Source organism: Balaenoptera borealis (assembly GCF_965194805.1).
Source record: "Balaenoptera borealis genome assembly, chromosome: 9".
Lineage (NCBI taxonomy): Eukaryota > Metazoa > Chordata > Mammalia > Artiodactyla > Balaenopteridae > Balaenoptera > Balaenoptera borealis.
The window spans coordinates 56775817-56802357 of NC_138873.1; the positions used below are offsets into that span (position 1 = coordinate 56775817).

Sequence of the window (26541 nt, forward strand, 5' to 3'; positions counted from 1 at the left end):
CTCAAGACTTTACCTTTATCCTTTCTACTACTGTTAGACATTTGCCTTATTTTTTTTAATCTATTGTAAATAAAACTGCAATGTATATTGTAGAGTATAAAACTTTTGTTAATATATCATTTACAAAATGTTAAAAATATGATTATTTTGGAAATATAAAATACATGCCAAATATTTTATTAAGCTTGCTGATTAATGAGGAAACCAGTAAGATATTAAAACCACTATAAAGGAGAATTTGAACACCAGAAGTAGATAAAAGCAATCAGGAATGCCGAACTTAACATGTTAATAAATGCAACTTTGGTTAGCATTCTATGAGTCAATAAAATATAATGCTTGGGATTATGTCTCTAAAGACAGGAAGTCAATTTTCTCTAGTGTGGATGATTTCTATTTGCATTGCTGTGGACAAAAATAATTGGTATGACAACCATTATTCAAGAATACTTGTACACTTACAAAGTGGTACAATAGACTAGTCATTAGAAGGACAGTCAAAGGTGCACACCCTTATATACTAATAATTCCTAAGGTGTACATCTTAATAAATATCATTATATTATCAGCTCACTCTGAACGTTATGCCTACTAAAAAACATGCAGTAATCTCTTTTGCCCATTGCCAGATCTTAGAAAATATTTCCTGACACTTTTATTTTTTTGTGAACTCTGACCAGTGTCTCTCCATTTCCCCCATCCTTAGCCACCATCTTTCTACTTTCTATTTCTATAAGTTTGACTTTTTGTTTTCATCATATTTGTCTTTCTCTGTCAGACTTACTTTACTTAGCATAATGTTCTAAAGGTCCATCCATGTTCTCACAAATAGCAGGATTTCCTTCTTTTTTTATAGCCAAATGATACTCCATTGTGTGTGTGTTTGTGTATACATATATCATATTTTCTTTATCCATTCATCTGCTGGTAGACAGATTGATAACATGTCTCAACTGTTATGAATAATGCTGCCTTGAACATGGTGGTGCAGGTATTTTTGAGAGAGTGATTTTTTTTCCTTCAGATATATACCTAGAAGTGGGATGGCTGGAGCATATGGTAGTTCTATTTTAAATTTTGTGAGCAACCTCCATACTGTTTTCTACAATGATTGTATCAATTTACAGTTTCACCAACAGTGCACTAAGGTTCCCTTTCCTCCACATTGTCAATGAAAGTTGTTATGTCTTGTCTTTTTTTTTTTTTTTGTCTTGTCTTTTTGATACTAGCCATTCTAACAGTGTGAGGTGATATCTTGTGCTTTTAATTTCAATTTTTCTGATGATTAGCGATGTTGGGCAACTTTTCATGTACCTATTGGCCATTTGTATGTCTTCTTTGGAAAAATGTGTATTCAGGTACTTTGCCCATTTTTTAATCAGATTGCGTTGTTGCTATTGAGTTATATGAGTTCTTTATATATTTTGCACATTAACCTCTCATATATTGTTTGCAAATATTTTCTTACATTCTATAGGTTGTCTTCATTCTGTTGGTTGTTTCTTTTGCTATGCAGAAGCTCTTTAGTTTGATATAGTTTCGCTTGTTTATTTTTGCTTTTGTTGCCTGCACTTTTGATATCAGATCCAAACATCATTGCTAAGACAAATGTCAAGGAACTTTTTCCCTACGTTTTATTTTAGAAGTTTTATAGTTTGGGGTCTTACATTTAAGTGTTTAATACATTTCAAGTTAGTTTTTATGAATGGTGTAAAACAGAGGTCCAATTTGCATTCTTTTGCATGTAGCTGTCCAGTTTTCCCAATATTATATATTAAGGAGACTATCCTTTCTCCATTGAGTGTTCTTGATTCCCTTGTCAAATATTAGTTGACCATAGATAAATCTGTTTATTTCTAGGCTCCCTATTCTATTCCATTGGTCTATATGTCTGTTTTTAATACCAAAACTATACAGTTTTAATAACGATGGTTTTGTAATATAATTTGGAATCAGGAGGTGTGATGCCTCCAGCTCTGTTCTTCTTAATTTTTCTTTGGCTATTCAGGGTCCATACAAATTTTAGGATTATTTTTTCTATTTCTGTGAAAAATGCCATTAGGATTTTGATAGAAATTGCATTGAATCTATAGATGGCTTTGGGAATTACAGACATTTTAACAGTATTTTTTCTTCTGATTCATGATCATGGGATATCTTTGCATTTATTTGTGTCTTTTTCAATTTCTTTCATCAATGCCTTATATTTTTCAGTGTACAGATAATTTCACCTCCTCGGTTAAATTTATTCCTAAGTATATTATTGTCTTTGATGCTATTGTGAATGGGATAGTTTTCTTTATTTCTTTTACAGGTAGTTCATTGTTGGTACACTAAAACAACCGATTTTTATATATTGATTTAGTATTTTGCAACTTTACTGAATTCGTTAATTAGTTCTAAACATTTTTTGGTGACATATTTAAGGTTTTCTATATATAAGTTCATATCATTCATAAACAGAGACAATATTACTTTTCCTTTCTGATTTGGATGACTTTAATCTCTTTTTCTTCCTGACTGCTCTGGTTAAGACTCAGGTACTATGGTGAATAGGAGTAGTAAAAGTTGGCATCCTTGCCTTGTTCTTGGTTTTCGAGAAAAAGCTTTCAGCTTTTCACCATTGAGTATGATGTTAACTGTGTGTTTGTCATATATAGCCTTTATTATATTGCAGTCTTCCTTTTCTATATTGAATTTGTTGAGAGCTTTTATCATGAAAAAGATGTTTAATTTTTTTTGTTAAACACTTTTTCTGCATCTATTGAGAGGGTCATATGGTTTTTATTCTTCATTTTATTAATGTAGTGATCTTGACATTTTTGGTAATTCAAATTAATTTCAATAATGGATTTGGAGAATTATTAGAAACAAAATTGCCAAGTTCAATAATATAAAATTATGGTTACACCAAATGAAATAAATTAACAGATTGCAAAATTTTCAGGAAGATTGTAACAATATAACTTTTACCAATATCACTTGAGACTGTCTCTTTCTAACAATGTTAACTGGAATTGAATATTACAATATTAAAATGTTTCCAAAAATTATTAATTTTCTAGGCCAATAAAGGTTTTTTAGTTATTTTTTTTTCTGAAGCTGAACATTAAGAAAATATTTAGAAGTCTTTTGTGTTTTTTCAAGTATAAATGTTCTCTTCTTGCTCTTTGCTATTTTTTTCCAGTTCAGCCTATATCAGTGTCTTTATCGACTGATATTTTTAATTTGCAGATTAAAAATATCAATCCATTTTTGTACTTGTAGCAAATTTTTTCACCTAAATTTGTTTAGCTTTTTTAATTATAAGCTTGTTGTTGTTCTGTGGTTTTTGTTTCAACAGAAACTTTCATAGTTTTATAGTGATGAATCTGTCAATATTTTACTTTGAGATTGATTCTGCTTTTATACAAAAAAATTTCTAAATTCACACACAGATATTCTAATTTTAACTCTATTCTACCTGGTATTTTGTGTGTGCTTACGTACGTGTATATGTTTTGGGCTGATGACCTAGATATCTATTTCCCGCTCAAATTACTGACTCACTTGGTCAATAATTATTCTCTTACTCTCATGTTAAAATTTTACATGAAATAATGTTTATTTCTGGGGTATTAAGCCAAACTATACTATTTACTATTATTATGACCACATCATATTATTAGTACTTTTCTAAGGAGAAGTTGTTTTCATTACTTTCTATTACATAACATCGCTCAGCACAGTTAAAAAATAAAAGGTAAATTTCTTTCCTACTCAAGGATGCTTATCGATATTCTTTCTAACACACAGAGTCATTTCTGTTTAGTTACACTTATGCTAAAACCAGATCAGAGCAAAATGACACCTGAAAAATCATTCTGGAATGTATCAGTTGGCTTTCCTTTACCATAGCTCTATCAATCCATAGACAGAAATAGGGTCACAAGGACCCTGCATATTTTGTTTTTCTTCCTTTGCCATCCCAAGCTGAGCTAGGTAAAAATAGAGAAAGAGATGTCAAGGGGGATAGTTGAAGAAGAGAGAAAATATACATTTTCTACATTATATATGTATTATATAATATATTTATAAATTTATATAAATATATATATTTAGAAATGTATACATTTATCTGTTCATGTTACTATATCATATATTTATGTTATATATAATTATATTATTAAAATATAACATATAATTTTAAAAGTTATATTGCATTGTATATATTATTCCATATATATGGGATACTATATATATGTGTGTGTGTGTATATATATATATATATATATATATATATATATATATATATATATATATTGCATCTCTACCATCCTCTTTTCCTCCTTTCTCTAACTGTTAGTTAATTAGTATATTATATGAGTGTACTTAGGTGAAAAATTCATAAAATATAATCCAATCTCACAGCAAAAGCTGCTGTTGGCTTCAAAGAGACAACATAGGAAAAATGTAGAGGAAAATGTTACTTCTCCTTCTATTTCCATCAGATAAAATGAATATTATAACCTACGAATCCAGAAAGAGAAATCTGGGGTTAGTGATAAATGTTTTCTTCTCCCTAACACACCAAATGTATGACAAAAATGGATCATTTTCAAGCACTATACGAAAGTGTATTTTTTCCCCGAATTGTGAGATTTTGATGTACTCATTTATATTTTAAATCAATCTCTATCATCCTACCTTGCAGCAGTATTCTGGCCATCTGATCACCTCTCCTATTTTGACATTTCCCTGGTTGTAAGGGTTTGGCATCTTTCATGTTCTTTGGCACCATATACAGTATTTTAACTGTGGTTTCAATTGTGCCATAGATAGAAGGGTCAACACCCCTAGCTTCATAACATAATGTCCCTGCGTACCCTGGGGTGTATTTCTTTACTCGATTATTGTTTCCTTGATTGTTTTAACGGAGTTGATGCGTTTTCCTAGGGTTCATCTATCACAAAACAATTTACAATGCCTCACAAAACCCCACTACCTTGGAAAGAATGTATTTATGTTTTCTTCAGCTCAGAATGAATGACTCAGGTAGTACCATGTCCCTGAGGCCTTGTTCTTTAGGTTCTTTCTGTTTAAAGAAAATACATTTAGGTCAAACACTGAAACAAGAACTACATTTAGATAGCAGTGAGAACTGGTGAAAAATTGCTTGGCAAGCAAACTTTCTTAGCAAAGTTCTCTTGCTGAACTTAAGAGTCTTAAAGTTTAAAGAGCCTGTAGCCTTATATTATTTAAAATTGCAGATAATTTAAAATTAGTATTAAAGCAAATAAAGCCTTTAATTAATGAAATAGAAAGATATTGTTTGATTTTCTATCTGTGTCAATGATACTTGTCCTCCAAGACTAAATGAAAAACATTGTTTCATTCCTGCGATGATTTTAAATGGGCTAAGCATGTGTTCATACTGTGTCTGTAGCATAAGAATTCGTTCATATGCAGAACTTAAGAGAATATTTCTTTGCCAGTATAATTTTGTAAGCACAGAATCATAATGGTATAGTAATATAGAATAGTGGGGTTTTGCAAGGCACTCTAAATTGTTTTATGATAAATTGAAGCTAAGTTGCAAACATATTCCCTAGTTTTCCATTTCCTGTATGTTTCTGGGATAGGTTTGGTCACAAGAGAGATTTGTGCCAGATTTAGAAGGTGGAAGTAAAGCAGTAGACAGTTTCCCCAGTGATCAGCACAGAGCTATAGGCATTATTGCAGTCCATACAATATGTTGCTGATCTCCTGGCTCACAGGGCAGATACCTATAAGTCCTTCTACTTTGCAGTTTTGGGTCCTGGCTTATGCATTAAAAAAAATATTTACTCAAAGCCATAGATTGGGTTTCTGGTAGTTTAGTACCTTATGTTGTTCTTAAAATGCTTAGACTACCTCTTCTTGTTTTGGCGTATCAAGTTAAAATAAGATTCTACAAACACTGGCAGTGTCTTATAAGCTGCACTCTATTTACCAGTTGTTTACATTAAAATTGACTTTAGTGAAATCCATGCAAATAAAAGTTTTCAAATCAAATGTGTTACGGGTGCTTAGCTGACATCAAGAATACCTATTGGCTGCCTAATATGCTCAGAGGAGTCAGAATATTGGTTAAAAAATACATGTTTTGGATTTGCCGTCTCTAGAAACTTGTACCTGGACAGATAATGTCTCAATTTTAATCAAAGAAGAAGAAGAAAGTGAAAAAAAAAAAGAAAAGAAAGAAAGAAAGAAAATATAGGCAAACAAGAAAGACCTAGAATAATAGATTGGGGAAATTAAGAATAGGAAACCTTATTAGGAAGGTCATTTAATGTTGAACTTACTTGTATTCTTATCTTTTGTCTCTTATTGTATCTTACCTGTATCTTATCTTTTGAAAAAAATTAAAAATATTTAAAATTCTAATATTTTCACAAAAAATCCCCGTTAGTTTACTAATCTTTTGGAAAAAATAAAGTTATATCATGAAAAACTTGTATTTAATATTATATATTCTTTAAAAACAATTTAGACATAATGACCACTGATGCAATGACCACTGTGCAATTTAAATTTAAAATTTACATATTCAGGCTTAACATAATAAAACAAATTTCTCAAAAAGTTTTCTATTATATTTCACAAATGTTATTAACATATTTTGCCTCATTTGAACCTAAAAATAAGCCAGAGAAGTGTGCCAAATGAAAGTTCTAACAAGGTTCATTATCCATATTGTCTCAAATTCAGCAAATCAAATTTCAAATATTTCATTTAATAAGGTACAAATGTATATATTAGTAAAAACTGAATGATAAAACAACTACACAAATATCCTGAAGGCAAATAATAAAGTTAATAATGAAACATTGACCAAGACTTGACTCAAAAATTAATTTTTGTGAATATAAAGAGTAAGATAAAACTTAGTAGAACCTCCACATATGCATTAATTTAAAGTTTTATGACATTTTTAAAACTTATTCAGGTTTTATGTCGATGCTTTCTTTTTGCGGTTTTCTAAGCAATTTCCTTCTCATCATTTTCTTGACATTTGAGTTATTTTTACAAAACACTTTTTTTTTTTTTTTCCAAATAAAACCTATTTTTCCTTCCAAAGGGAAAAAAATTCCGTAACTTAAGACAATTTGAAAAACTGAACAGGTATAGAATGTATCTTTTCTACTTTTTACAAATAAATCCAATATGATCCTCTCTCACATACTGACCTTAGGGAAATCCCCCATCTTAGTTTTTCCTTTTCAACTAAGGGGGAAAAAAGCATTTGTACATCCTCAGTGCCAAGATTACATGAAAAACAATGACTACAATATTCATATCTGTCTTTCCAATTTGTTCCTAATATTATCTATGATCTTGTTTTATTTCTTGTAATTTGACTTATTTAAAGGTGTATACTTTGCAAAGCATCATTGCTTATTGTGTTCTTTGAAATGCTTAAATGGAATATAATTTTAAATTCTGAAATACGTAATTATAGAGATTTAAGGATTCTTAGCTTTCTTAAGCAAATCTCCACTGTTTTATAAGAAGACTCATTGAATATGCTAATTGTTTAAATCCTCCTTAATGCAATGTTAATAAATGTAGGTTTAATTTTAAAACGTTATTTATAACCACATTAAAATAGACATTCACATTTTAGAATTCTAGGAGATATATTCAATCTAACTCAACAAATAGTAAGCATCAGTGTACCTGGCACTGTGCTAGTTACCAAATATACAGAGAAACTTATATCATGATAAATCATCAGTCCTCTCTACTAAAACAGAGGTTCATCCTGAGCTATTATTTTGATGTCTAGGAGTTAAATATACAAAATTGTTAATCTTATCTTGATAGATACTGGTAGTCAACTCAGTAACTCTCTATATTACCTAAAAGAGCCCTAGAACTGTCTGTCCCATTGGTGATATGTATTCTAGTAGACGCCTGGAGTAGCACCTAGACGACACTGGCCCTCAGGGCAAGTTACTTAACACTTTTGTGCTTAGGGTCCATCATCTAGTTAATGAGGGGAATATTCCAGATGAACATTCCATGAACAATATTTTACATTGCGTCTCTCTCTCCACTACTAGAAGAGTCGGTAGTTTCCTTAGCACCAAACAAGCTGATTCTTGCACTGATTCGTAAGGAACAAAGTGCATGGGTTCAATAATATTAAGCAATCTCGGTCAATTGAATACTGCTCAGTAAATTTTAATTTTAGGAAATGGTTGTGAGTGAAAACTTGTATTGTATTTCATGAGTAAATATATAGATGAGCCCATAAAAGATGACGTATCATGTCTCATTTTATATTTTTCCCTGAAATGTTCATTTCCTTTATTAATTTGATATGTTAGATTTAGATTTCATTATAGGCAATTGATAATTGTTCAACTTTTACATAGGATGATGCTTTCAACTAGAACAATCTTTTTTTTTTTAACATCTTTATTGGAGTATAATTGCTTTACACTGGTGTGTTAGTTTCTGCTTTGTAACAAAGTGAATCAGTTATACATATACATATGGTCCCATATCTCTTCCCTCTTGCATCTCCCTCCCTTCCGCCCTCCCTATCCCACACCACTAGGTGGTCACAAAGCACAGAGCTGATCTCCCTGTGCTGTGCGGTTGCTTCCCACTAGCTATCTATTTTACGTTTGTAGAACAATCTTTTATAAATTTATCATATAAAGCGAAATGAAAATACGTTGAAGGATGAAGTTTGTTAAGAAAAGTTTTAAAATGCATTCCATAGTTTCTTTTAGCATATTTTAATTCTTTTCCCACTTTTTGCTTAATCCTCTCATTGAAGTAGTGCAGAAAACTGTAGCTATCAGATAAGTAAGCTTTAAGGAGTGTTGCCATATTTTTTAACAAAACAAAAATTGAAGGCTTTTTTTTTTCCTGAATAAACTTGCAATCTTTGGAGAGTTTTTATCTCATTTTTGCGTGTTAAATTTACGTCTTCAAAGAACTCTGCCAGTAAAGAATTATGTTGTGCACTTTTACACATTTCACAAATACATAAGGATTTAAATAAATTGTTAACCTATGGCTCTCATGTTCTGCCTTGTACTCTCAAAGTAGATAAATCAATCCATGTTATTGCTCCTTGATAATCAGTTCTTTAAAATTGTCCCTTATATTCATTAGACAACATACATTTTAAGATATATGTGAGACTTTTCCCAAAATGTAAGAAAGGATGCTCAACTTTTACACTGAAAGAAAAAGTTAATTGAAACATTGTACATATTGTCATGGATATGTAATCTAATGGATTAAAGGATCCCAAATTTTATTGCTTTGAATTTGCAAGCTACTTTTCAGATTTTTTAAAACAAGATAGAAGAAATATATTTGATCTTTCTTTTAATATTTGAACCCATATTTTGAGTAAAATTGTTGTATCACTCAATGATCATTAGTGGGCAGATTTTCTCTTTTTTACTTATTTCAAATATATATATATATATATATATATATATATATATATATATATATATATGCATGTTACTCTGGAAATATACACACTGTTACATTTTATCATAAATCAAATGCATATTACATTTATTACATTTTTGTTTCAGAAATTATTTCATAAAAAATAAAGCTTTAGCAACAGAAATATTTTAGTAATAGCATTTTGTAACAAAATAATAGAGTACTAATACTTTCAGAATTTCCCCTCTTCTTTGGTATAAAGCATGAAAGAGCCATCTACCAGGCAGGAGAAGAGGATTCTTGTTAGGGAATCACTAGTTGATCGCCTTGGGAACACTTCTTTTTTTTTAAGTTGAGATGTAATTGACATATAATATTGTATTAGTTTTAGGTGTACAAGATAATTATTTGATAAATGTATGTATTGCAAAACGATTACCACAATAAGTTTAGTTAACATCCATCACTACAAACAGTTATAATTTTTATTCTTGTGATGAGAACTTTTAAGACATGCTCTCTTAGCATCTTTGAAATATACAATATAGTATTGTTAACTATAGTCAGGAGGATGTGTATTACATCCCCAGGACTTATTTATCTTATAACTGGAAGTTTATACTTTTTGACCACATTCATCCATTTCACCCAATTTGTCCAATATCTTAACTTCAAAATCCAGTTTCTTCATCTAACCTGCTACACAAAAAGAGTTCTGCAGAAACTTGTAAATTTAAAGACTAGGTTACTGAAACCCCTCCCAATTCATTAACAGAATTCATGCAAATGAGCAATCATCAGGCTTTTAAAAAAGTTTAGAAGTAAAGTTATTGTATATTGTGGCCATTGTTGGATCCAGGTTTATTATGACCCAAATCTTATACAATTTGCAGTCCCACTTTAAGGAAAATAATTCAAATCAGGCACAGGGCATCTTAGAAGTAGCCCATGCAAGTGAGAGTCTCCAAAACTTAAACTTCATTAGATTCTTGAAAAATTGATGAAAAAATGAAGGTAGATTAGAAGGAATTTGCTACATAGGATGGATGCAATGAAAAAGAGGGAAATAAGTGCCAGGACCCTGTGACTGAAGGCAGTATGGTATGTTCAAGGAGCTGAAAACAAAACAAAACTACAAAACAAAACTGTGTGGCTATAATAGGAGACATTTGGGAGAATGTGGGCATTAAATTTGATAAGTTTTACAAACGTGCTCTATAAGCTAGCAAAGGGTATACAGATATTGAAAATAATTGTATATTTAGCATCGCCTAGACATTGAGCAAGGGAAAGCATGATTAGCAAAGACACCAGTGGGGTAGAGATGGTCAGGAAACGTAGGGCTCCACAGGCCATTTTAAGGTGTTCTTTCCTCACATTATAGCAAATATAACTTTCAGAAAGTTTCAAATTGGGTAGGTAGGGATGAGGACAGAGCAAATGCGTACAAGTAGATTTGATTTCATCAAGACTAAAGTGGCTGTCTAGAGAAGGATTTAGAGAAGAGTAAGAGAAGCTGTTGCTGCCAAAACACGCAGAAATAGCGGTGGTTTAGACTGGGTGGCTACTGGGTGGTAAATATGGAGGAAGTGGACTGAGAGATATTTAGAAAGGAATATCTATAGGGAAATACAAGAGGTCAATGCCCATGATGACTTGGATTTTCAATTTACGTAACTAGACAAGTGGCAGAATATGGAAGAAATGCAGATAGAAGGAAAATTCAGTCTTGTTTCTTTAGTAATAGGTAGTTTTCAGTGATTCCAAGAGGTAAGACAAAATACATCCAATCAGTAGCCTCTAGCTATTTAAATAAAATGAAAAAAATCAGTCTCACCACATTTCAAGTGCTCAATAGCCACATGTAGCTAGTGACTACTGTTTTGGTCTGTACAGATATAAAACAATCCTATGATAGTGGAACATTCTGTGGAGCTGGACTGATCTAGATTAAACTTAAGTTTGTGATTTGTCTATAGAGAGATGTACATAAAAATATTAGATGAAGAGTCACAGGCTAGGCTGAGACTTGCAGAATGTCATCATTCAATAGAAGTAAAATAGTTATGAAGGCCAGGAAAAGTTTGCATCATAAATCCAAGAAGAGAAAACTTCAAAATATAGGGAGTTGTGGACAGGTCTGAGTGCTTCTGAGAAGCTAAGTAAGATGAGGCAGTCAAAATATCCACTGGGTTTAGTGAGACTTCCCATTTCCAGAAGCATGTTATGGTATAAGCTAGAGAGGAGTGGCTTAAAGAACTAATGGGAGATCGGAGAATGAACATAACATTACGGATTCCTGGTTTTGAAAGGAAGGAGAGAGATTGCAGTAGCTTCAAGACCATGAAAGGTCAAGTGGGAGATCTATCTATCTATCTATCTATCTATCTATCATCTATCATCTATTTTATTTCTAAAAATTTTAGAAAGAGCAAAATGAATTTAACTTGAAGAAGAGTTATCCTGTTGAAAGGGAAGGGAGATAAATATACAAGAGGGAGAAGAAATAATCTACAGTGTAAAGTCCTTAGGAAAGAGAAGAGATTTAAGACAGAGCAAAAAAATGGAAAGATTATCCTGAGATAGATTCATACAATTTACCAGAGTGCCTGTGATTTTAACACCAATTGAGTCATCTTCAAATACATTTTTTTTTAATGAAGCATTCTGAACATCTGGTTTATAAACACACACAAAATATATTTTATTTACAGGTGTTTCTGTTTCCATACTTGCCTGTTGTTTATATTTGTTCTTCCATAACAGCTTCAGAGAAATGAGGCAATGAAGTTCAGTCAATCCCTGCAAGACTCCTCTGTATTTCTCCCACATGGCAGTTACTTACCAAATGTTCACTCTTTTCCCTCTCTGAGGGAATGGAACATTGTTAATGAGTTAGATTTTATAACTACATGGTCAGATTTATGTTTTAGGCAATTTCTTCCTCAGTTAAGTGGAGAAAATTTCTAAGCCAAAGAAAGACTGGAGTTAGGGAGGAGAGTAGAAGCGACTGCAATAAACCAGAAGAGAGATGATAACAGCCAGTGTCATCTGGGGTGAGAATAGGAGTGTCAAGACAACGAACAATAACAAAACCAGACTGGGATATAGAATTACTCAGAACAGAAAGAATTCCAGTAGCTTCCTAACTGTGCTGTCTTTTTAATATCTTGGTCTAAGATTTAATATTAGTAACAGGATTACAGTATGTATTAGTTCTGTCTAGTGTTTGTATACATAGATGTATTATAGATACATAGTATATATCTACATACTGAATAAATATGGATTATCTATCTGCCTATTTGTAGCTATATGCATATGTATATATTAAAGTTAAAATGGAATCAAAATTTACCAAATTCTCATTTTTTGAGGGTTCAGTCTTTTTAATTTATTTGCCTTTATAGTGTTTCAATTTTTTTCAGATATATTCAAAGATTGATACATGAACCAGGTAGACAGATTTCAACTAATAAGTACAAAGCATTTTAGAAATTTAGAGTGGTTAGCCCAGCTAAGTAGTGGTTTTTATAGATGAAGCATTATGTTTGAGTTTGTTGTATTTTAGAACACATTAAGATACAAATTATAGACAATAGTAGAAAATCAAGAATATTTAAAAATGATGAGAATTTAATCATCTAAAATGTATACAGAGGTCTCAGCATATTGTGTTTTCCTAAAGTAGAGACCTATGTCTTCCCTGGATTTCCATGCTCCTCTAAGGCTTGGTAGGACTTAAGTTATTTCTTTTATACTATATGCTCCAATAATCATAAAGCTTAGTCGTGATTCTTTGTCCAGCTTTGGATTAACACATACAAGTGTATCCAATTGAATGCATTTTATTAGTAATCAAAATTAGCTCAAAATACCACAAATGGAACCAATCACTTTCACAACAAAATATGTTCTTTCTATCCATTTCTTATCTTGGCTGGTGTGCTCAGAATGTAACCAGTCACCAAGTCCAGAAACTTGAGTAAAAGCCTAAATTCCACATTCATCTTTACTCCACTATTTTAGTCAGAGGTTCTGATTCACTTATAATTTTTGTTTTATGATAATCTTGGTCTACTCCACTTCACTTGGCAATATTCCCTTTAATAACAAAGAAAGAGAAAATTGTAAGCTTAGTTCAAAGTTTATGTAAAATGTATTTCCACTATTTTAGCTATCTCTGTTTTCAGTCACATATGTTGTAAAAGCACCCACAGCCTCCAGCATGCTTTGAATATCCTGTGTCCAGAAATGGAGTCTATCCTGTGCACTCTCGTCTCCTCCATTGCATTAATAGACTAGTTGTAATGCTTTGGGAATTATTTGGAGAAATAACTGCCAGGGTGGTTCTGAACCGAAAATGTCTCCCAACTGCATGAACTCTGGCAGATAATCCCCCTAGGTACAACTTCTGACATTTTGTTCAATAATCACTTCATGCCCACTGCATTTAGTCTTCATTCTTTTTTTTCCTTCAAGTTTTAGCCCAGAAATTCCAAAAAATATATTTGTACTGGTCAAGAATAGAGTTACAAGTGGGGAAAATCCCTCAACTACACTATGAGGATCGTTGATTAGCATACTTCAAAAGAGCATGTAGGAAACTGACCCAATGTCACTACTGGAACCAAGGTTTCTCTACTCTGTTTCTATCTCCCTTTTGTCTTTACTTCCCTGTCATATCACTTAATTCTCCAAGCATGATAAAGATACTCTGAATGGTTGTGGAAACACTTTCCTAGAACCCTAGGTTTATAGTCTAAGAGCATTAGAAAAAGATTGTTTTCTATCATCCATGCTTAGAAATATGCTGGGGAAGACCTTTGATCACCTGACTTAGTCCTATGCCCACAATCATAGGCTAATTAACACGGTGTGTTAATGTGTGTAAGTTTTGTAACCAGAAGAATGAATAGAAAGGCAGACACAATTTTCAGCAACTGTGGTAGTTATAATAAACATATTTTATTTCAAAGATATGTTCAGCATATTTTATAATTTTTGATTTTGAATATTATCTTTAGTCAACACATATTTATAAAATGTGTTGTATGTGATTCTTCCATTTATTTACTGCAACAGAAAGGATAAGTAATCCCTTTCTTCTGCTTCTTGGTACATTTAGTCCTACTGCGTAAGGAAACAGCAGAAAAAAGACATTACCTTATTTATCTTTGTTCTTCCTGTAGTGACTAGTGATAAAGCTCAGCATGAATGAATATGTAGTGACTGATGCTAAGGTCATCATGGCATAGTATTTAAAGATGTGTGCTGAAAAGTCTAGCAGGCCTGATTTTATTTTTTATTTTTTTCCTGATACCAGTTTGTATTGCAAACTTTCCCCAACAATGCATCAAACATCAATCCAGTCCCGATGTCAGTCATGGGTACAAGTATAGCTGGAGGGTTTTTTTCCTCTTAAAGGGCAGGAGTCCTTTGAAATAGTTAGCGTAACTGTGGCTGACACATAAATAATCTGACACATTAATAACAGTACTTCTAGCTTCACATACTAACCTGGACTTCTGATCAAGATTAGCCCAATAAAGGAAGTCATCAAATAAGCCTAACACTTCTATTTTGAACCATATCTAGTTTGGTACCCTTCATCCTCCTCCTTTAGCATTTGAAGACAGCAGGCTGAGTTAGCAGATACTGTTTATGGACGCTTGAGGTTGTTTTTCTCAGTTCAATCTGTTTCATTGAGTTCTTGATAATAGAAATAAGATTTGCAGGGAGAGCAGGGGTACTGAGAAGGTCTGCTCTGGATGGTCCCCGTGAGGCCAACAGAGAAGCTGCTGTCTGATTAGTTTCCAACTGAGTCACAGTTGTCTCTTGATGAGACAAGTTCGTCTTCTGTTCTGGTTTCCTTGGTCCTTTCTTCTTTGTAACGCGACAATGTCCTCTAGACTCCTATGATAGGATTAGCTATGTTTGCTGCTGTGCTCCCTGAAGGCCTGGGTGGATGGTTGACCAGATATGATGAGGAAACAACTCTGGTGACCATGGGCTTCGATGGTGGAGAAGTAGTTGGTTGTGGGGCAGTCTGAGGGATGCTTTTGCTGGACGCGCCCCTGGGCTGTCACTGGGATTTGCTTGTTGCAAGGAAACTTCGGGAACCTGTACGCTGGTCACAGATGCTGCCGTCACAGCTGGGGCAGGACTGCTTCTACCCTGAGCTCTGCCAGTCACTGGGTCAGTCTTCATAGAGCCAGGAAGTGAAGACACAGACGTGCTGTCTTCACTGTCTACAGACAAGTAGAGGCTGCCATCATCCAAAGCTATTAATCTGACACCTTCCGTCAAGTGTGTTTTCTTTTTCTGAAGCACATGATTAGGTAGTAGTTGATGAAGTTCCTTTCTTCTTAAATGCATTGCAGCAGTTTTCATATCCATCTCAAACATCTTACTATTTATTGCTTGCCTATAAACTGTATCTGTGAAAGACTGGATATCATAGGTGAGATCAATACTGAGAACTTCAGAGTTTTCTGGCTTTTTTAACACTAACCCAATCACCCACATTGTACGAAATTCTTCCTTGTCAGGATTTTCCTTGGGTGCTGGAAACGACTGAGGATTCACATGTGCCACTGTAATAAATTCATTCTTCTCCAAGCTTCCAACCAGGATTCGGATTTTTGATTCCACCAAGCCTGCCCATTTTAGATGTTGTTTTTCTGTTGGTGCACTTGCTAGAAGTACAATATAATGCTTGTACTTTTGAAAGAAGCTGGGAGCTTCAAAAACTTTGGACCACTTTGCCTTACTCAGCAAAATCTCATGTGTGGTAGCAAGCCCTTGCTTACACTCCTCAATCATGACCATCCTTGTTGAAACAGACACGTGGTAAGTGGAGTTCTTCTGTGGGTACGCTGGTGTAATTATAGGCATGAGATGGTACCTATCGCTGGGGTTTACTCTCGGGTCCCAGACAGGCAAATTAAGATTCCGTTTTTCAAGCTCTTTCAGTAGCACTGGATTTGGCCATTCCCATTCAGAAAACATCAAGAAAAATTTACATACAAGAGTTGATGCTATTGCATTTGGATAAAGCTGGCAAGTTCTTGCTCCTAACATCGCCCAGGAAACACCTCCTAGGAAACCTAATATATTGTAATAGATATTGTGGCATTTGGCCCACAACTTGATGGCTCTCAGAGTTAATCTGAAGTTGTCAATGTTTGGTACCAGATGTAAAATCTCATCAGTTAGCCAGCAACCATTAAGACTTCTTATGCATCTAATATCTAAATTTTTAAGCAGACTGTCATCTCTTAGGTCCAAATCTTCCGGAATAGTCTGCAGTGCTAATCTTGCAAACAAAATAGCAATCTCTATCCCACTAAAACACAGTTTGATAACTGGTACAAATGCCTCCTCAACAGCCCTTAAAATCTTACTTCTTCATGTAGTTTCAATTTATCATAGAAGGAAGTGAAAAATTCGCTTCGATCAACGTCTTGGTGCCATGTACAACGTGTCGACATCTGCACCTTTCGTGTGCTCCCTTAATCTATAAGAACGGAATGTAAAGATTTTCCCTCCAACATTTCCTTTTTTTTTTTTTCCCAAGCATTTTTAAAATTTATTTATTTATTTATATTTTTAAATTTTGGCTATGTTGGGTCTTCGTTTCTGTGCGAGGGCTTTCTCCAGTTGCAGCGAGCGGGGGCTACTTTTCTTCGCGGTGCGCGGGCCTCTCCCGTTGAGGAGCACAGACTCCAGACGCGCAGGCTCTGTAGTTGCGGCTCACGGGCTTAGTCGCTCCGCGGCATGTGGGATCTTCCCAGACCAGGGCTCGAACCCGTGTCCCCTGCATTGGCAGGCAGATTCTTAACCACTGCGCCACCAGGGAAGCCCCGAACATTTTCAATTACAGCTTGTGGAAGACTCTTGCTTTCACTGATTTCTCGTATCCATTCCTTTACCAGATTAGTTAATTTCTCCAAAATTAAAATCCTGCGCTACAGTTACTCTTCCTCTTCAAAAACCCCAAAGGGTTTCAATTAATTTCTGGGTGAGTACGCAGTCTCCCTGGGGGGTGCTAAGCTGATGGGGGAGGGGATTCCATAGTGCTTGGGCAGCGGCGGGATCTGTTGTGATCCCGGGCTGGTCACCGGAAACAGCATCACCTCTAGCGCCGGCCCCGCCACCGCGACCTCCGCAGCCGCAGCCCGGGTCATGATCCGCTGAGGCGGGAGGCGCGGGGCTCCTACCAGCCCAGGTCCGACCCGCTCCCGCCGCTTCAAGCGCCTCTCCGCCATCCGCTCGGCCCCAACATGGTGCCAGGGCCCTTGCCGCTGCGTTCTAGCAGGCCTGATTTTAAATGCTAGCTACGCCACAAACTACCTGGGTATAATTAGGAAATACTAATGAAAGTATTCAGAGGTTCTCTTATGCCACGATGTGTTCTACACACTTGGGATATGTAGGAACTAAGGGTTAACTTGTCCAAAGTGGATTCTCTGCAGGTTGGGCTCCTACAAATGTCCACGGAAGCCAACCATTGTTCTGAGGGAGCCAAGCCTGGATGAGGCTGAGATGGAGGATCATGAAAGTGGCCTGACATGTTATGCAGATGCAAGACAAGGCTTGGAACCTTGCCTCCAGATTACGCCATGACGGTTGCCCACACTGAGCATATATGCTCAGCATACATAGTTCCTCCAACTATGTGTGCTGAGCTGGGAGATCGGGACTGGAGCCACGCGCCTGCGCACTGGAGTGCTGTTCAATCCCGACCCTAATCAGGCCAGGGAAGGGATGATGATTTCTTAATCACGCAATCTAAATAACCCCACAGTCTAAGGGTTTGGTCCTTCTGCCAGAGGGCAACTGTTCCTGCTCTATTTCTAGGCTCTAACCCAAAAAGTAAGTGGTTACAGGGGATCCACACTTCTGCCATTGACCCAGACTCATAGTTTACCCCCAAAATTGTTCCATCAACTCAACCCTGATGTGTGTGTTTGTTCTCTGACATCTATTTGACCTTTTCACTTGATATTATATTCACGGTTGTTTTTGCTCATTTTTCAAAATACTTTTCTACAGGTAAACTCACAACCCAGCATTCTAGCTTCCCTCCAAGGCTACACAAACTTTCTCTTCCGTCCAAAATATCCTTTACCTTTGCTCAGTAAACACCTATTCCTTAGAACCCAAGTCAGTTGTCACTTTCCCTTTATGCTTTACCTTATTTCCCTGACAGAAATAGATGGAGGTAATTGCTGTAATTTGTAACAGTTTTGTAGTTTCTATGTATTTCTAGAGAAGAATATAAAAATTATAATTTTAATTATTTGTTTGCATGATTTGCCTCCTGGAGCAAAATATGTTTTTCAAGGGCAGGCAGCATTCATCTTTTTATCCCTATTTCTTAGCAACATGTCCAAACTAGAATAGACATTTGAAAAATTTGTGAGAATGGAAATCGGCATGAAAACACCACTCAAAATCCACTGTGACAGAAATAACCAAAATATTTAGATAATAAAGTTCAAAGCTACATTTCGAATGAAAATAATGCCACCATCTGGCTCATCTCAAAGAAAAAAGAAAAGCAATCTCTCAGAGTACTGATTACAAAGTCAAAATGCATTTGGTAACTGAGAGAAATAAAAACTTTACCAGTAACATTTCCTTAAGTTGTCACTCATTATTTTAAAATGGCATTGGAAAACTTGAGCTTGAAAAACTATCTGGTTAAATTTTCATGGTAGTTGACAGACCATCTGAGTATACTGAATAAATGGCCTCACTTGGTCACAATACTTGACCCATTGTTTTAAACCAGTACCTGTAATTCCTGTCACTTGTATCATTTATCTAGTTATATATTTGCATCTTCTTCAGAAGTAGGTAGCTTAATAACAATGATTGATTTAAAAATATGATTTTTATCCTCTCATTTATCCAGGAAAACATCTCCCTGAAATTTGTAGCTTGCAATTATATCTTAAGTGAGTGTCATATCTTGTACTCTATACCACATATTTTATTTTTCATAAAGAGTTATCTTTCTTCTCCACCACACTGCATATTTTTAGATCATTGATAACAATTTACAAATATATTAGACATTTAGATTTCTCATTTTGGAATGTAGGTATGAGATCCAAGCAAATAGAATAAATGGAAATTGTCCTTTTTCAAATGGCAATAATTATATAAATAGATATGCAGTGAAAGTACATCAGGTGGGAGGAAAGCCCAGAGGGAAGGCAGCTGCCCAGTATTCCAGAGGGGCCCTTGAATGCAAGGAATACGTGCACCAAGTGTGCTAAGAGTGCACATTTTCAACAACAGAGATACTGCATTTAGACTGAAATTAAAATAAGCACAAGAGGAACTTCCCTGGTGGTCCAGTGGTAAAGAATCCACCTTCCAATGCAGGGGACGCGGGTTCGATCCCTGGCGGGGGAACTAAGATCCCACACGCCACAGGGCAACTAAGCCCGTGCACCACAACTACTGACCCCAGGCGCCTCAACTAGAGCCCACGTGCCGCAAACTATAGAGCCCACATGCCCTGAAGCCTGTGCGCCACAACTAGAGAGAGAAAAAAACCCCGCACACCACAATGAGACAGAAGCCCGCGCACCGCAACGAAAGATCTTGCATGCTTCAACGAAGATTCCGCATGCCACAACTAAGACCCAATGCAGCCAAAAATAAATAAAATAAAATAAGCACAAGAAAACAAACAAGAGCAAAGCTTCCTAGAGAAAACTCACATCTGTCTGATTAATTTTGGAATGAGCATATAAATTCACAATGAATTTTTAAACCAAATATCTCATGGTACATTTTAGTTAAACTGAAAACAAACAAACCAATTGATTTTATTACCTAAATCATAGACATCTTTATGCTTCCAAAATGTTATCTTAGTTGGAAACTTTCTAAAGAGATCTGAAGAGAGCATAAAACTTTAAAAAAAAGTCAAAAACGTTTTATAGATTTTCTTAAAAACAGTATCTTCTTCACTTTAGTTAGAAATGGACAAGGAAGCAAGTCTCCTTCTGTGTACACTTCATCATTAGGAAATAAATTTCATGCCAATCCCACAAAACACTTGCTAAGCATGAGTTAACATGAAGGATCAGATTGTCAAATCAGACCCACAAAAATCAGAGATCTTATTCAGTTTTAGCCTTTATTAATAATTTCAAGTAAATAGGCTTTTAAGTGTCATGAGTGATCAAGGGTGAAGTATAGGAATTTTTAGTGTGCCTTTCTACCTACAACAGATGCACCCTCTTGCCCAAGTAAAAGTTGAGGTCTCAAGTTAGGAAAGTGTACAATCTCCTCACAGTCAGGACCAGATTCAGTTACAAAATACCTCCATTTTCTATTCAGATAGTTATACAGCTTATGTGACATTTTCCATAGAGCCATGCTTAATTCACCCATAGATTCCAAGTGTGTTTGTCTTAAGTAATCTTAGATCATGGACATCTGACATTCAGTATATTTATAGAATATAAATCTATATTTATATATATATAGCATATCTTTTAAAGATATTATATAGCATATCTTTTGTGCTATAGAAAGACTCTTTTGCATTAATTTGTTTGCCAAAAGGTCAGTTATTACTATGTTCATAAGGAGATTAGACCAGGATCACCTACCTGCCTTCTTTCCTCCTTGAATTTGCCCCCCTCCACCTCAGGAATAAGAGCAAAATTGATTGCAAGCAGCTCCTCAGCTCGTTTCTTCTTAGCATGCATTGAACTAATTTAGTTCTAATTAACAGCAAATCATTAACTTTCCCTGGTCACCTACTTGACTTGGACATTGGATAAGCCCATATAAGGGACTTATTAGTAGGAATTTCAGGTACCAACAAGCAGCAGTGAATCACTGGATATATTGGTGGTAAACTTCTAACATTAAGCAACCAATTGCAAATACGGTAAGGTACAAAATATCCTTCCCTTCACTGTGAACTCCTCAAGAATCTGGTATTTAGGAGGAGCATGGTAAATATTTGTCAAATTAGATTTTTTAATGCAGAAACATCTCTGATTTTTGAAACAGAAAACTTCAATTTAGAGATTCAATTTAGCTTTCCTATATTCTAATTTAAACCTCTAAAAAGTTTTTAATCACATCATTTCAGAATACACAAGATAAATTTAACAAGTTTCAGCACTATCAAACTTTGTTTTTTAGCTCTAATGAAAAATATATAAATCCTTCTTGAGTAGCAGATAAAAATAAATAAAGCTGGCAGAAAAAATAATCTTGTTTTCAAGCTTTCAAAACCATGTTACATAAATAAATAACAGTAGTAAAATATATACTCTGTAATAAAAAATAAATATACCTAACAGGACTGTTTAATTGACTCCTACTGTCTTTTATTACATAGCAAAATGTTAGCCACAATCAGTCAACTTGAAACCAGTAGGTTTAATTTACTAAAAAATAAATGTTACTATCATCATATTTGTTAACTTTTTAAACAAATCTGTATAAATTTCCTAAAAAAATCACTTTTTTTTCATAATTTGTCTGCTGCTTTGTAGAAACAAAAACACTAAAAAGGTTCATCAACCCAAATGTCATTAAAAATGAATTTTAAAATATTACTCATCTTCTCAAACTAACCATTGAAAGTCAGAGCACCAATAAATAAAATGCGTAATGTGAGTTACTAGAATCAGATGTTTCAAATTAAATTTGAGGTAAATTAATAGAAAATATTCCCACTAGTGTATTTTTCATAAGTATAAATGAAAATAAGTAATTTTATGCATAATGATGATTAATATCAACCTATTTTACTTTTGTCTTTATTAAATGTGTTAAAATATCTATATTCTCATTGCAGTGGAACTCCTCACATTATGTGGTAATTGAAGAATGAGTAAACGATTTTAGAAAGAATTTATCATGCAAATTTTGGGGAGGAAAATGTCTTAAATACCAATTTTTTCACCATTATTTTGTATTTGTTCACTTTTTTGCTTTGGGGTGATTTCCAGGGAAACCCAGATGAGAAACAGTAGACAATAAGCTCCTTATAGTCACTAATTTTGGTGTCAATGTGAAAATTTGCATTTTCCTTAGTTGAGCTAATGTATTATTGTGAAACCTTGTAAATATTCAGAGTTGATTTTGTCTTCACCGATTTAGGAGTAACCATTAGAATGTCAAGATTGCAGAATTTATCTACAACAAAAAATTGTGATCTTCTTTATCTTAATATTAACTATTCATTATTTTCATTTGTATTTAGATATGTTCTAGATATGCTACTCTCAAATAATAGACCATTTTACTGCCCCTTTGATAATATTTATAGTGTACTTTTATAATAAATGTATTGTATTTACATTTTATAATATGTATAATATATTTATTTATTATATTTATAATCTAATTATATTCTATGTAATATGTGATATATGATGTATAAAATAATATATAGTTATAATACAATAAATATTTTCTATAAAATTATATTTATTATATATAGTATAAAGTAATATTTAGAGGGTATTTTTATTTGTATAATAGTATTTATTTGTTTAGTAGTTTTTTTTTTGTTTTTTTTTTTAAACATCTTTATTGAAGTATAATTGCCTTACAATGGTGTGTTAGCTTCTGCTTTATAACAAAGTGAATCAGTTATACATATAAAATATGTTCCCATTTCTCTTCCCTCTTGCATCTCCCTCCCTCCCACCCTCCCCATCCCACCCCTCTAGGTGGTCACAAAGCACCGAGCTGATCTTCCTGTGCTATGCGGCTGCTTCCCACTAGCTATCTATTTTACATTTGGTAGTGTATATATGTCCATGACACTCTCTTACCCTGTCACATCTCACCCCACCCCCTCCCCATATCCTCAAGTCCATTCTCTAATAGGTCTGTGTCTTTATTCCCGTCTTGCCACTAGGTTCTTCATGGCCTTTTTTTTCCTTAGATTCCATATATATGTGTTAGCATACTGTATTTGTTTTTCTCTTTCTGACTTACTTCACTCTGTATGACAGACTCTAACTCCATCCACCTCATTACAAATACCTCCATTTCATTTCTTTTTATGGCTGAGTAATATTCCATTGTATATATGTGCCACATCTTCTTTATCCATTCATCTGTCGATGGACATTTAGGTTGCTTCCATGTCCTGGCTATTGTAAATAGAGCTGCAATGAACATTTTGGTACATGACTCTTTTTGAACTATGGTTTTCTCAGGGTATATGCCCAGTAGTGGGATTGCTGGGTCGTATGGTAGTTCTATTTGTAGTTTTTTAAGGAACCTCCATACTGTTCTCCATAGTGGCTGTATCAATTTACATTCCCACCAACAGTGCAAGAGTGTTCCCTTTCCTCCACACCCTCTCCAGCATTTATTGTTTCTAGATTTTTTGATGATGGCCATTCTGACCGGTGTGAGATGATATCTCATTGTAGTTTTGATTTGAATCATTTCTCTAATGATTAATGATGTTGAGCATTCTTTCATGTGTCTGTAGGCCATCTGTATATCTTCTTTGGAGAAATGTCTATTTAGGTCTTCTGCCCATTTTTGGATTGGCAGGGTTGTTGTTTTTTTGTTATTGAGCTGCATGAGCTGCTTGTAAATCTTGGAGATTAATCCTTTGTCAGTTGCTTCATTTGCAAATATTTTCTCCCATTCTGATGGTTGTCTTTTGGTCTTGTTTATGGTTTCCTTTGCTGTGCAAAAGCTTTTAAGTTTCATTAGCTCCCATTTGTTTATTTGTGTTCTTATTTCCATTTCTCTGGGAGCTGGGTCAAAAAGAATCTTGCTGTGATGTATGTCATAGAGTGTTCTGCCTATGTTTTCCTCTAAGAGTTTGATAGTGTCTGCCCTTACACTTAGGTCTTTAATCCATTTTGAGTTTATTTTTGTGTATGGTGTCAGGGAGTGTTCTAATTTCATACTTTTACATGTACCTGTCCAATTTTCCCAGCACCACTTATTGAAGAGGCTGTCTTTTCTCCACTGTATATGCTTGCCTCCTTTATCAAAGATAAGGTGACCATATGTGTGTGGGTTTATCTCTGGGCTTTCTATCCTGTTCCATTGATCTATATTTCTGTTTTTGTGCCAGTACCAAACTGTCTTGATTACTGAAGCTTTGTAATATAGTCTGAAGTCAGGGAGCCTGATTCCTCCAGCTCCATTTTTCGTTCTCAAGATTGCTCTGGCTATTCGGGGTCTTTTGTGTTTCCATACAAATTGTGAAATTTTTTGTTCTAGTTCTGTGAAAAATGCCAGTGGTAGTTTGAGAGGGATTGCATTGAATCTGTAGATTGCTTTGGGTAGTAGAGTCATTTTCACAATGTTGATTCTTCCAATCCAGGAACATGGTATATCTCTCCATCTATTTGTATCATCTTTAATTTCTTTCATCAGTGTCTTATAATTTTCTGCATACAGGTCTTTTGTCTCCTTAGGTAGGTTTATTCCTAGATATTTTATTCTTTTTGTTGCAATGGTAAACGGGAGTGTGTTCTTAATTTCACTTTCAGATTTTTTGTCATTAGTGTATAGAAATGCAAGAGATTTCTGTGCATTAATTTTGTATCCTGCTACTTTACCAAATTCATTGATTAGCTCTAGGAGTTTTCTGGTAGCATCTTTAGGATTCTCTATGTATAGTATCATGTCATCTGCAAATAGTGACAGCTTTACTTCTTCTTTTCCGATTTGGATTCCTTTTATTTCTTTGTCTTCTCTGATTGCTGTGGCTAACACTTCCAAAACTATGTTGAATAATAGTGGTGAGAGTGGGCAACCTTGTCTTGTTCCTGATCTTAGTGGAAATGGTTTCAGTTTTTCACCATTGAGGACAATGTTGGCTGTGGGTTTGTCATATATGGCCTTTATTATGTTGAGGAAAGTTCCCTCTATGCCTACTTTCTGCAGGGCTTTTATCATAAATGGGTGTTGAATTTTGTCGAAAGCTTTCTCTGCATCTATTGAGATGATCATATGGTTTTTCTCCTTCAATTTGTTAATATGGTGTATCACATTGATTGATTTGCGTATATTGAAGAATCCTTGCATTCCTGGGATAAACCCCACTTGATCATGGTGTATGATCCTTTTAATGTGCTGTTGGATTCTGTTTGCTAGTATTTTGTTGAGGATTTTTGCATCTATGTTCATCAGTGATATTGGCCTGTAGTTTTCTTTCTTTGTGACATCTTTGTCTGGTTTTGGTATCAGGGTGATGGTGGCCTCGTAGAATGAGTTTGGGAGTGTTCCTCCCTCTGCAATATTTTGGAAGAATTTGAGAAGGATAGGTGTTAGCTCTTCTCTAAATGTTTGATAGAATTCACCTGTGAAGCCATCTGGTCCTGGGCTTTTGTTTGTTGGAAGGTTTTTAATCACAGTTTCAATTTCAGTGCTTGTGATTGGTCTGTTCATATTTTCTATTTCTTCCTGGTTCAGTCTCGGCAGTTTGTGCATTTCTAAAAATCTGTCCATTTCTTCCAGGTTGTCCATTTTATTGGCATAGAGTTGCTTGTAGTAATCTCTCATTATCTTTTGTATTTCTGCAGGGTCAGTTGTTACTTCTTCTTTTTCCTTTCTAATTCTATTGATTTGAGTCTTCTCCCTTTTTCTCTTGATGAGTCTGGCTAATGGTTTATCAATTTTGTTTATCTTCTCAAAGAACCAGCTTTTAGTTTCATTGATTTTTGCTATTGTTTCCTTCATTTCTTTTTCATTTATTTCTGACCTGATCTTTATAATTTCTTTCCTTCTGCTAGCTTTGGGGTTTTTTTGTTCTTCTTTCTCTAATTACTTTAGGTGCAAGGTTAGGTTGTTTATTCGAGATGTTTCCTGTTTCTTGAGGTAGGCTTGTATTGCTATAAACTTCCCTCTTAGCACTGCTTTTGCTGCGTCCCATAGGTTTTGGGTCGTCGTATCTCCATTGTCATTTGTTTCTAGGTATTTTTTGATTTCCCCTTTGATTTCTTCAGTGATCACTTCGTTATTAAGTAGTGTATTGTGTAGCCTCCATGTGTTTGTATTTTTTACAGATCTTTTCCTGTAATTGATATCTAGTCTCATAGCGTTGTGGTCGGAAAAGATACTTGATAC

At 34.5% G+C, this 26541-nt stretch overlaps 1 long non-coding RNA gene and 1 pseudogene across 2 annotated transcripts in view; one reads left to right on the forward strand and one right to left on the reverse strand.

Annotated features, from left to right (window-relative positions):
• The window catches only part of LOC309634839, a 132442-nt gene that overhangs the window by 72110 nt on the left and 33791 nt on the right, over window positions 1-26541 (forward strand). The gene's annotated exons all lie outside the window — the stretch shown is intronic.
• Window positions 904-17576, reverse strand: LOC309634818 (poly(A) polymerase beta-like; annotated as a pseudogene). Its single transcript has 2 exons — window positions 17297-17576; window positions 904-17000 (listed from the first exon to the last, which is right to left on the reverse strand). The product of its transcript is annotated as a poly(A) polymerase beta-like (transcript).